At 42.1% G+C, this 12,753-nt stretch overlaps 1 protein-coding gene across 3 annotated transcripts in view; it reads left to right on the forward strand.

Moving 5' to 3' along the window:
• Nucleotides 1-12,753, forward strand: part of FHIP1A (FHF complex subunit HOOK interacting protein 1A) — a 230,350-nt gene that overhangs the window by 4,500 nt on the left and 213,097 nt on the right. The window contains exon 2 of one of the 3 annotated variants that reach the window (XM_045880302.3): nt 8,362-8,438. The exons of the other annotated variants lie outside the window; for them this stretch is intronic. The gene's annotated coding sequence lies outside the window, so the exon portion shown is untranslated. The remainder of the gene's footprint in view (nt 1-8,361; nt 8,439-12,753) is intronic. 3 annotated transcript variants of the gene reach the window in all.

Consider the following 12,753-nt stretch of genomic DNA (forward strand, 5'->3'; position numbering starts at 1 on the left):
AAAAGGTTCAATTAGTTGTATTGAGAGTTACTCCAGGGGAGAGATCCAAGCAAGGTACAGGAAAACTTGGTTGTAGAAATTTGACTGAGTGACATATCCAGAGAGGTGCAGGTAGAGTTAGTGGTTGCAGTGGAGATGAAGGAGAGGATTGCTATGAGGAAGACTACACAGTCAGGACTGTATGGGAAGATCCAGCAGAAGCTGAACAATCAGAAAGGTTTCCCCCTTTTGTGAGGAATTGGGAAATGTGAAGGAGGGCATTGTCTCTCCAGCACAGAGAAGGAGAAACGGAGTAAGAAAAAGAAAGAATATTGGCCTGCTCCCATCATCACGGGGAAAGCTATGTGCTTCAGCTGTTGTCTGCTTCAGTTACTGGAAATCTTCAATTTGAGGTCACCCAGGTGGTTTGGGGGCTTTCTTTATAGGAGACACATGGATCCAGGAGTCCACTTCTTGGATTTTGGCTGCACAAGGATTGGTCAGTAATGCTTGATCAGGGCCTTTCCAGTGTTGTTGCAGAGAGTCTTTTTGGAGAGTTCTTTTCCAATAAACAAAATCCCTAGGTTGCAGGGTGTGGTGTTTGAGGTCTTCATTTCCCCGGAGTGCACTGTGAAGAGATTGCTCCACTAGAACATGATTATTTTCTTTTCTTTTTTTTTTTTTTAAAGATTTTATTTATTATTTGACAGAGAGAGAATGAGAGAGAGAGAGCACATGAGAGGGGGTAGGGTCAGAGGGAGAAGCAGGCTCCCCGCCGAGCAGGGAGCCCGATGCGGGACTCGATCCCGGGACTCCGGGATCATGACCTGAGCCGAAGGCAGTCGCTCAACCGACTGAGCCACCCAGGCGCCCTAGAACATGATTATTTTCAAGGGATGTAATTAGACATTTGCCATACTAAAGTGTCTCTCCTTAAAGGCCACTAAGGAAATGGTCATGGGGTCCTGTGAGGCAGTTTACGTAAAGATGTTATGATGAGAGTTAAAGAGTTCAACTGCATGCGGCACAAAGATGGTTCAATGGGACCCCATGACCATTTCCTAAGTGGCCTTTACAAGAAGGGGAGTAGCAGGCATAGCTCTGAGGCATGGGGCTTACCCACAGGCCACAGGATCCAGTTGTTGGCTGTAACTCCGGTGGGCCGGTGGTGATCCCCATGCTTTTGGGTGAGTGCTCCAAGGGCACTCTCTTCTTTTTCATATGCAAAAAGGAAAAAAGGGAGTTGATAATTGGGGTGTCCAAGGGCAGGTTTTTTTTTTTTTTTTCCTAAACTTTAAGATTTAAAAAGTCATGTTATCTGAATCTTCCAGATGATAGGGTCAGGTTTAGTAGTTTTTAACAAGGTGTATACAGGTTGGGCCATAGGGGAAAAGTTTGGGACCCAGTTGCTGCATATTAGTCAGTACAAGCAAGCCGCGCAGCTGATGTTTGATTTGGGGCTCTGGGAAGTTCAGGGTGCCACAAAGCCTGTCTGGCTCTAGATGCAGTCTTTTTTTTTTATTTTTATTTTTTAAAGATTTTATTTATTTGAGAGAGAGAGAATGAGAGAGAGCACATGAGAGGGGTGAGGGTCAGAGGGAGAAGCAGACTCCCCGCCGAGCAGGGAGCCCGATGCGGGACTCGATCCCGGGACTCCAGGATCATGACCTGAGCCAAAGGCAGATGCTTAACCGACTGAGCCACCCAGGCGTCCCAGGAGTATTTCCATCTTAACAATATTAAGTCTTTCTTTTTTTTTTTTTTTTAAAGATTTTATTTATTTATTTGAGAGAGAGAGAATGAGAGAGAGAGCACATGAGAGGGGGGAGGGTCAGAGGGAGAAGCAGGCTCCTCGCCGAGCAGGGAGCCCGATGCGGGACTCGATCCCGGGACTCCGGGATCATGACCTGAGCCGAAGGCAGACGCCTGACCGACTGAGCCACCCAGGCGCCCTAGATGCAGTCTTTGTTCGGAGATTAGATCTTCTGAATATTGTACTTGAGTGTGTACAAATTATAATTTTTTCTTAGAGAATTGATGTCCCTTCTTGGCCAGGAGTTTTAGCACAGGGATGCTATCTTCTTGTGAGGCGGCTTGGGAAGGGGAGCGGAGAAGTAAGTCATTCACATAATGTGTTAAAGTGGAGACTCCAGGGAACTTGATATCATCTAGGTTAGCCCTTAAAGCTTATAAGAAATAAGGGCTTTCAGTGAAACCTTGAGGCATTGCTATCCAGGAGTTTTGCTGTCCTTCCCAAGTAAAGGGGGGGAGGTATTGACTTGTTTTATCCACTGGGGTATTAGAAAAGCACTATATATGTTAATCAGAAAAAAATTTGCCCTCAATAGGGATGGAGGCTAATAAAGTGTCGGGGTTGGGGGCAACAGGTGACAACATGGCTCAGAGGTCATGGACAAGCTTCCATTATGGCCATTTACTTCCTTCCCAGGTAAAATAGGAGTGTTGCGGGGACTGGTGTAAGGGATAATGAGACCCTAGGCCTTAAAGTCTTCTATTACTGAGTTAATGCCTTGAAGGCTCTCTTTATTTATATGATATTGATTAATTCAGGGGAGAGGTTTTGGGGGATCAGTTTGGATCTTAATAGGAGATACATTGTGGATTCTGTCAATATTAGTGGAGGATTTTGCCCATAAGGAGGATGGTAGCTGATCTAATAGGGACTGATAATTAGTGTCATGGTATTAGCTCAAGTGCTGCCAGGGATGGAGCAACTAAAAGATGTTAAAGGGTCATTTGATTCACTTAGTTGGCTATTTTGGTTGCTGTTTTCAAATTCTAAGATTGTTTCCCCTTTTCAGGAGAAAGAAATTCCTGCATAACCTTTTTCTAAGAAATCTTGGCTCAAAAAATGAGTAGTGTTGGGGGAACTAAGGAGAAAAGGGTGGCTCTTAAAGAGAAAAGGGTCTCTTAAAGGGTCTAAGCAAAAGGGTTAGGTGCAGAGATAGGAACCTGTTGAGGTTTATTAGAGACCCCACTGTTTGAACTGCTTTAGTACTTGGAGGCAGGGGCTGTTTAATGGGATGAGCACTGAGAATGTAGCTCTGGTTGTCAGTAAGGACAGAGAAAGATTCATTCCTAATCTGGAGAGTGGTTTCTCCAAGTTGACAAAGGGGAAGGATTGGTGAAAGCCCTTAGAGTTCCTTGGAGTTCTGTCATTTGGGATTAGGAGGACATTGGAAAGGATGGTTAGAGGGCTGAAGGCACCTGGAACATTTAAGTTTGTGGCAGTCTTTATTCTAGTGTCCTAGCTTTTTGTAATAATGGTGGAGATCAGGAAGCTTTTGGGTTTAGAGGCCTCCATTTGTTGGGGTTGAAAATTAAGGATTTCAGTGGTCTTTTTTTCAGTTGCATCATCTTGGGCATGGGAGCTTGTTTGCTAAATTAACTAAATCTGGAGTCGACATAGATTCCCATTTCATCCTTGTCTTTTTAGCAGAAGAGAAATATCCCAGTTCAGCCCATTAATAAATGGAGTTAAAGCCTACCCGAGTGGATTTAACATCCAAAGGAAGATCAGAATTTTCTTTAAAAACAATCTGGAGCCAGCTATGATAATCATGCATGGGTTCGTTGGACTACTGGGCCCAAGCCTGAATCTTATTCCAATTGATTGACTTTGGGAAAGTCCTAGGAACTGCCAAATGAAGTAGTTTGGTTATTCTCTGAGCCTGAGCATAAAAATTAGGCATGGGGGCGGGGGTGGTTTCTCTGTCCCCAGGTTGTAATTCTAAAGACTTTGAGGCATCATTCCACTCGGCAGTTTCATCCAGTGTTGGGCCTGGCCTTCACTGACAAGCATATTGCCTAGCTGACGTAAGTCAGAGAAGCCAGGTTGATAACTTTGACTATATGAAGTTCCTCAGCAAATCCCTGGGGGTCCTTGGTTACTTTGGGAAAATCTTTGACAGGTTCATAGTCCAGGGAACATAAGAAATTAGGGCTTCACATTTGGATCCTCAGAGGGTCTGATTTTAAATCAGGTTTTAATAGGTTTGTGGGAGGAGGAAGTGGGGAGAGGATTGGAGAAATAGGGAAGTGGTGAGGGGATTGGGATTAGGAAAGTGGAGGATATAGAGGAGATGAGGACAGTCCAGAAAGGAAAGGGGAAGCTAGCACTGGAGACAAAGAGGACAGGAGAGGGGAAAAAGGCCTCAGAAGCTTTCTTGTCTTCTTTTGCTTGTTTGTTCACCTCAGTTAATTTAGAAATGGTATTTTGTAAAAAGGCGATTTTAGAATCTTGGATATGTTTAGAAGCCCCCAGGTACCAACTAAAATAGGAATCCCATTCAGTCTATTTAATTTTAGAGCTGCAGTCTTCTAATTTGGTTGTGAAAAAAGCAGGTAAGGGGAGGTTGAAAGTTCCTCGTAATGGCCATTGGAGATCTAAATTATCTTTGGACAAGTTGGTCCATTTAATTAAGAATGCTCAGGAGGAGAGACTATAGGTTTTGAACATAAAACCAATCAGGGTCACAGAAGGAGGATCTCTTGAGAAAATTTAGGGGACTTGGATTCCATACTTCAAAACCAGAGGTTCAGGGACCCTGCTGGGTGGTTCCGTCGGTTAAGTGGCTGACTCTTGGTTTCGGCTCAGGTCATGATCTCATGGGTCATGGAATGGAGACCTGCGTCAGGCTGCCATCAGCGGAGAGTCTGCTTGAAAGATTCTCTCCCTCTGCCCCTCCCCCTACTCTCCACCCCTGGAAATAAATAAATCTTAAAAACAAAACCAAACCAGAGGTTCAGAAAACAAATGAGTACTCACCAAAAAGATGCCTTTAAGAAAGCAGATCCTGAATAAAATCAGAGAGATAACCCAAAGAAGGGAGCTTGAATCCAAGAGGAGACTTACTGAATTGAAAGGAAGAAGACAACTCTTGGAAGTGGAGAATACAAGGGGCTCCAGTGGGTTCCACACAAGGTTCTGGGGGTCATTAGTTTCTCAGGGGTTCCTCTCCTTCAGTTCCCACTTCTGACACCATGAAATGTCAACTTTTTAAAAGAAAAAAAGTAAACTATTCAGCCAGCAAAATTGAGCTTATTTGAGAATAGCAGAAAAATTGCAATCTGGGACGAGTAAACTATGGTGAACCACAGGCAAGTCCAGAGAACAAAGGAGGAGAGCATCCTTTTTTTGGGGTGGGAGGGTTGTAGGGTAGAGGGGGAGAGAGAGAATCTTAAGCAGGTTCCATGCTTAGCGTGGAGCCCAACTCGGGGCTTGATCTTACAACCCTGAGATCATGACCTGAACCGAAATCAAGAGTTGGGTGCTCAACTGACCAACTGACTGAGCCACCCAGGTGCCCCCAGAGCGTCCTTTTATAGAGGAAAGGAAGGAGTTGGGAGGGGTGTTGTTTTGAACAAAAGTTCATTGGAGGGGCGCCTGGGTGGCTCAGTCGTTAAGTGTCTGCCTTCGGCTCAGGTCAGGATCCTAGGGTCCTGGGATCGAGCCCCGCATTGGGCTCCCTGCTCGGCGGGAAGCCTGCTTCTCCCTCTCCCACTCCCCCTGCTTGTGTTCCCTCTCTCGCTGTGTCTCTCTCTGTCAAATAAATAAATAAAAAATCTTAAAAAAAAAAAAAAGTTCATTGGAGGAAAGTGAGAGTTTAAGGTGTTGGTGGCTTCTCATTGGCTGCAAGCGAGGACAGCTTCCTATGGCTGGGCTGAGAGGAAACCTTCCTTCTTCTGGATTTATCCAAGCTGTGACCATGAGTGGTACATGTATCAGAGCCCTGCTTTCATGGCTTCCCAACTCCCAATTTTTTTTTTCTTTTTAAAGATTTTATTTATTTATTTGGCAGAGAGAGACACATCGAGAGAGGGAACACAAGCAGGGGGAGTGGGAGAGGGAGAAGCAGGCTTCCCGCGGAGCAGGGAGCCAATGCGGGGCTCGATCCCATGACCCCGGGATCATGACCTGAGCCGAAGGCAGACGCTTAATGACTGAGCCTCCTAGGCGCCCAACACATTTTCATAGTTTCCTCCTGTATATGGTGGACTCAGACCCAGATTCAGGATTTTTAATACAGAGGCCAAGCTTTCAATTTTTTCCCTACTACATTTTGTGAAGTGTTCGGATGTGAAATAAGATCTTATTTATTAACCAAAACATGACCTCACTGGGGACAGGACAGTATGTAAATATGTACACACATATATGTGTATGTAATTTTTATATTGTTTGCATCTCAACAGTGTGGCTGTACCTGGGGACATGGGGTAGGTGAATAAATGCCCCAATAGATTTGAGAAAAGAACTTTTGATAATGTCTAAAATTGAAAAAAAAATCAGGAAGTACTAATATAAGTGTGTGATTTACAAATGTGGAAGTAATTACCAGAAGAAACATTTTCAAGAGTTGAAGGAGCTACTTTTGGGGAATGGAATTCAGGGGTGGCAGGGAGCCACACAGGAGTCTGCTGTTTTGGGCTATCTACCTTACAACTTTATACCTTATATTCTGTGATGTGTGCAGGTATATAATTAAAAAAAAAATCCTTTGGCCAGGATAGTGTAAAGGTGTGTTTTCAGAATTTTAGAGCTGAAAGGACTATAGAGTTGGTTTCTGCCCAGGTTTTTCATTTTGCAGATGAGGAAAGTGAGGTATGGGAATTCAAATGTTTGTCAAGGTCCCGTGACTGTTCAGACAGACCTCTCCTAGTGCAAGTTCATACCCCTTTCCAGGCAGGTGGAAGATTTCCCCATGCTTGTTATTTCTCAGTTACCTTTCTAGGTAATTCTCTTTTCTGTTTTTATCTAGTTTTTACAGTGTTTGAATAGGTTACGGAACTGCCGATTCAAGAGTAGTTATCTCTAACTCCTCATATTTCCATTATGAAAAAGCTTCAAATATCTTTAGAGTCTGTAGACTCTGTACCTTTTTTGTTAATTCTGTAATAACTTTTAAGTAGAATTAGAGATACTTAATGCAGTTGGTCTGCAACTGTTTAGGAATCCAGTTAAATTTGATAAATACTGGAATTGGGGCTAAACTTTTATCCTGAGAAGCTATGACTAACAGGAGATGCTCAGAGGGCTTTTCCAGTATCTATGTGTGTTTCTTAATTTTGAAGTTCTAGGAATAAGGATATAACTTTTCTAAAATAGAGGGAGAGATGGATGTTATTTTAGAGGATTTATAGAAAAGTTTTGGGGCGCTTGGGTGGTGCAGTCGGTTGAACATCCGACTCTTGGTTTCAGCTCAGGTCGTGATCTCAGGCTCATGTGGGGCTCTGCACACTGAGCTTGGAGTCGGCTTCAGATTCTCTCTCCCTTTGTTCCTCCTACTCATGCTCTCTCTCTCTCTAAAATAAATAAATAAATCTTTAAAAAAAAAGTTTTTAACACCCTACATTTTCTCTTTATCCTAACTTCTCCTATTTTCCCTCGAAGTGTATCAGTAACTTAAAATAAAACTTTTTCTGATTATACACATAATATATATTATTCATCATTCAAACATTATAGAAATATGTCATGTTTAAATTTAACGTGCACTGTAATCTTATATGCTGGAGAAAGTGCTATATGGTTTTTCCTCAAAATTTATCTCCATATTACAATATTATTGTGATAATTACTACATGGGTATTACTAAACAACTTTCAACTTGGTTTTTATTTTTAGCTTAGTAGATCTTAAAGATTTTTTTTTTTTTAATTTATTTGACAGAGAGATAGAGAGCTCAAGTAGGCAGAGCGGCAGGCAGAGGGAAAGGGAGAAGCAGGCTTCCCGCGGAGCAGGGAGCCTGATGCGGGGCTCGATCCCAGGACCCTGGGATCATGACCTGAGCCGAAGGCAGCTGCTTAACCGACTGAGCCACCCACGTGCCCCTAGCTTAGTAGGTCTTAAGAGTATTTCCATTATCATACATATAGAGAATTCTGACTGTATAATATTACATCACAGGTTTTTTAAGTTTCATCACAGGTTTTTTAAACAGTTTCCTATTGTTGGAAAATTTTTTTTTTCTTTTTAAAGATTTTATTTATTTATTTGAGAGAGAGAGTGAGAGAGAGAGCGAGCACAAGAGGGAGGAGCGGGAGAGGGAGAAGCAGACTCCCCGCCAAGGGACTCGATCCCTGGACTCCAGGATCATGACCTGAGCTGAAGGCAGTCGCTTAACCAACTGAGCCACCCAGGCGCCCCCTATTGTTGGAAATTTGGGTTGTTTCCCATTCTTCTATATTAAGAACAGTGCGTTAGAGAACATTCTTAAAGTACACCTGTGTGAGTGTTTTCTGTAGGAAAGTTTTGTGAAAGTCAAAGACAAGAAAATATTAAATTTCTCTAACTTATACTTCCTGTAATATGTTCTTCCATTTAAAATTATATTGGTACCTTTTTTCTTTATGTGTAAGACTGAAGATGGAAATGATCAATATGGGATCAGACCCTGAAGCAGGAGGTCATAGTAGCAAAGGCCCTGAGCTTTTAGGTGAGTCTTACCTCGTTTCCTCACATTTTAGGTTCTTTTTGGTTTTAATATTTTCCCCAAGAGAAGATAGTAATTGATAACAGCTATAAAAATACTCTGCAGTTGGTGGATGAGCTGCTAATTAGTTTTTATGGAGCATAGGTTTTTTTTTTTTCCCCAAACATTTTCTTAAGAACATTATTCTAGGACATGCCTTTAAGGAGTTCAGAGGATCCACTAGGTTTTGCAGAATACAGAGTGAATGTATTTTAGCTCTTCTTGTATTGTTAGAGTTTACCTTTGTTGAAATATTGGTAATGGGTCAATTTTAAGATCTTTAGGTTTATAGAAAGTGCCAGGAATGGATTTTACTTTTCTGTATGTGAAAAATGTGAAATAAGATACTTTGGCTAAATTTCATGACTTAGGGTCATTGAGGCAGGAACATTTCAGGAATTCCTGTGGCAAAGTTTTTATTGACTATCTTAGAGAATAGATTAATATTTTCATTGAGGCCAAGCTTTGTTCATAACCATTAAATCAGATGATTTTTAAAAGATTTTTAAAAAAATTTACTTATTTGAGAGAGAGAGAGAGAGCACAAGCAGCGTGAGGGTCAGAGGGAGAAGCAGACTCCCTGTTGAGCAGGGAGCTCAACGTGGGACTCCATTCTAGGACCCCAGGACCATGACCTGAGCTGAAGGCAGACACTTAACGACTGAGCCACCAGGGTGCCCTAAGTTAGAGGATTATGTGTCATTCCTCAAAATGACACATAATCTGGTTTGTGTTCGTAGAACTTGTACTTGGAGTTCATCCATTTTAGGATTTTCTTTGTAACATATCAAAATGAGTATAGAAAAAAATATATGTCTGTATAAACACATATGTATATATACACATATATATACATGCATGTATTCACGTGTAAGTAGATAGTGATATAAGCTGTATTTTAAAAATGCCTTTAGTAGGTCTGTTAGCATGAATATTTTGTGTATCTTCAAAATGATGTCTGTCCAGGGACGCCTGGGTGGCTCAGTCGGTTAAGTGTCTGCCTTTGGTTCAGGTCATGATCGCAGGGTCCTGGGATGAGTCCTGCATCAGGCTCCCTGCTCAGCGGGGAGTCTGCTTCTCCCTCTGCCTGCCTCTCTCTTTCTCTCTCTCTGACAAATAAATAAATAAAATCTTAAAAGTAATGATGTCTGTCCATATTTGTTTTATTAGGGGAAATGTTTCTTGATTTTTTTTTTATGAAAAATTTTCTTTCTTTTTAAAAATTTTTTTTTATTTTTTATTTTTTTAAAAGGTTTTATTTATTTATTTGACAGCGAGAGAGGGAATACAAGCAAGGGGAGTGGGAGAGGGAGAAGCAGGTTTCCCTTGGAGCAGGGAGCCCGATGAGGGGCTCGATCCCAGGACCCTGGGATTATGACCTGAGCCGAAGGCAGACACTTAATGACTGAGCCACCCAGGTGCCCCGAAAAATTTTCTTAATAAAACTATTTCTTAGGACATGGAGTACTTTATAGTTTTTGTATGCTCTTATTTTGATCTTTTTTGGGGAAGATGCAGCCTGTCTAATGTATCCTTGATTATTGTCTATTCTGTAACATGAGGTCAGTTTTTTGAGTATTTAAAATCTCTCTTATTTGTGTATATTACAAAATGTTGACATTTTTGCTTATTTTAAGCAAGACGTAGTCACTTAAATGCATGTGAAAAAATCTGACGAGACTTTTGTTGGCCTTGATTTGCTTCAGGAAACACTGTTTACCTGAGTTGTATTAAACACTTAATGGTTAATGCAGATTTCTCATCAGCTTGATTAAGTTTGACCTTCTCTGATTTTCTTCCTGGTACTTAGCTCCCGTGTGACCGTTTAGGACCTTGCATGTTCTATTTGAAAGGCAGACCCTAGCGTTGCTGCAGATGAATCTGCTCCTTACTTATGTTTAGGTGTCTGGGGCCTGGTTGTGTTGCTGCCTCCCTTTTTTTGCCTTAAAGTAATCCTACCTCTTGATCATGGTCTAGGGTTAGTTTGTCACTGAGGAGTGGTCATTCCTTCACAGTGAATCACAAACAGAGTAGGTTTGATGAGGCTTCCCGACTCAAGCCTGCCTGACTCAAACTGCTGTCCTCCGAGCTTGTCAGTATAGACATGCCTGGGGCAAACTCTCAACTTGGCTGTCTTCTTTACCTGGATAATTTATAAATCTGCATCCTCCTCTCTGACCTTTGGAACCTTAGGCTTGCTTCTCCAGTTCCTGTTGGAGAGGTCTATATTTGGATCCAGGCATCAAATTAAACTATAGGGTGGCACTTAAGAGTAACTGCATCTTAATCACCTAGCAGAGTACCTTATATCAAATAGAATCCTGTACATGTTTATTTGTTGATGATCTACCTCTTACTATCACATGGTCAGTTATAATATTTTTTATCTTGTTTTTGTTTCCAGTTTTTCTTTCTCTAATCCATTTTCATGCCATAGTCAGTTTGATTTTATAAAGTACGGCTCTGCGCATGTCACTGCTTATGGTCCTTATAGTCTACTGGTAATGACTCAACTCAAAGTGGGATGATTAATTTATTTTATTTTATTTTATTTATTTATTTGAGAGAATGAGAGAGAGCAAGCACATGAGAGGGGGGAGGGTCAGAGGGAGAAGCAGACTCCCCGCCGAGCAGGGAGCCCGATGCGGGACTCGATCCCGGGACTCCAGGATCATGACCTGAGCCGAAGGCAGTCGCTTAACCAACTGAGCCACCCAGGCGCCCCTGGATGATTAATTTTATGTGCCAGCTTGACTGGCCCAGATATTTGGTTAAACAGTATTCTGGGTATGTCTGTGAGGGTGTTTCTGGATGAGATTAATATTTGAAGTGGCATACTGAGTAAAATAGGTTGCCTTTGTCATTATGGGTGGATCTCATTGTCTGTTGAAGACCTGAATTGAACCAAAAAAAAAAACCGAGTAAGGAAGAATTCACACTCTTTGCCTGACTATCTTTGAGCTAGGCGATCAATCTTCTCTGCTTGTAGACTCAAACTTGGACTAGAACTTGAGCTACATTATTGGGTGTCCTGCTTGCTGACTGTAGATTGTGAGACTTCTCAGCCTTCATAATTGCATGAACCAATTCCTTATAATAAATATCTCTGTCTGGTGTGTGTGTGTATAAAATCTTCTATTGGTTCCGTTTCTCCAGAGAATACTGAGTGATACGCAAGGCATCCATCTGTGCTCTGGTTGCCATGCTGGTCTGTTCTCATTCCTGAGCACATCCTACCTCTTCTTTTTTGTCCAACTCTGCTGGGAGTAGCCCTTCCTCTTTCTAGTTATTTCAACGATGTGTGTTCTTCAAAGCCCAGTTCAGAGCCTGTGTCCTCCTGTAAGCCTTTCTTGGCTATCTCTTGCTGTAGCAATTTCCTGGCATGTGAATCTCTGGGCTGAAATCTTACAAACTTAGTCATTTGATGCCTTGTAATGTTATCTTTTATATATTTGACCTTCTTCTAGATTATAAATTCCTTTAGGACCCGGACCAAGCTCTGTACTTCCAAATTCTCCACTGTTCTTGATGTTACCTTTCACTTAGTAGGGGGCTGGTGAATGTTTACCTGTTTTTTTTTTAAGCACCAAGATCTACTTAGGGAAGGAAAGGCCAGCGTTTTGGGCTTGCATGCCCACACTCTATCTTGAGCCCATGGAATAAACATGTAATTCATTTTCAGTGGGACCCAGAAGTCTTCATCCGTGGCTGTGCTGCAGGGAGACTCCGCCAGTTGTTTGGGGTTGTTACCGGAAGTGAAACCCATATATCATCCTTGCCCTAGAGCCAACTTTTCTTAAGAACAAAACTGAGTCCTAAAGTCCTGGTGAATTAGCCCGTTCCTGAGTTGCTGGTTTGCAACTACTCTTTTTTTTTTTTTTTTAAAGATTTTATTTATTTGTTTAACTGACAGAGAGAGAGAGAGACAGCTAGAGAAAGAACACAAACAGGGAGAGTGGGAGAGGGAGAAGCAGGCTTCCCGCGGAGCAGGGAGCCCGATGCGGGGCTCGATCCCAGGATCCTGGGATCGTGACCCAAGCTGAATGCAGCTGCTTAACCAACTGAGCCACCCATGTGCCCCGGTTTGCAACTACTCTTGCTGTCCTCTGCTTTGCTCTTGTCTCTTGTAATTCCCTTTGCTCTGACTCTGGCTAAGTCTTTTTATATCTTCTTCTGTAAATATGCTATATAGCACATTTTTGTCAATAATTTTGAACAAGGGGGGAGGAGAAGAAATATGAAAATGAGCTATATGTTCCTCGGCGATTTGGATTTATCA

Source organism: Mirounga angustirostris, unplaced genomic scaffold (genome assembly GCF_029215605.1).
Source record: "Mirounga angustirostris isolate CCGP_5_RB_7025 unplaced genomic scaffold, mMirAng1.0.hap1 SCAF_2, whole genome shotgun sequence".
Taxonomy (NCBI): Eukaryota; Metazoa; Chordata; class Mammalia; order Carnivora; family Phocidae; genus Mirounga; species Mirounga angustirostris.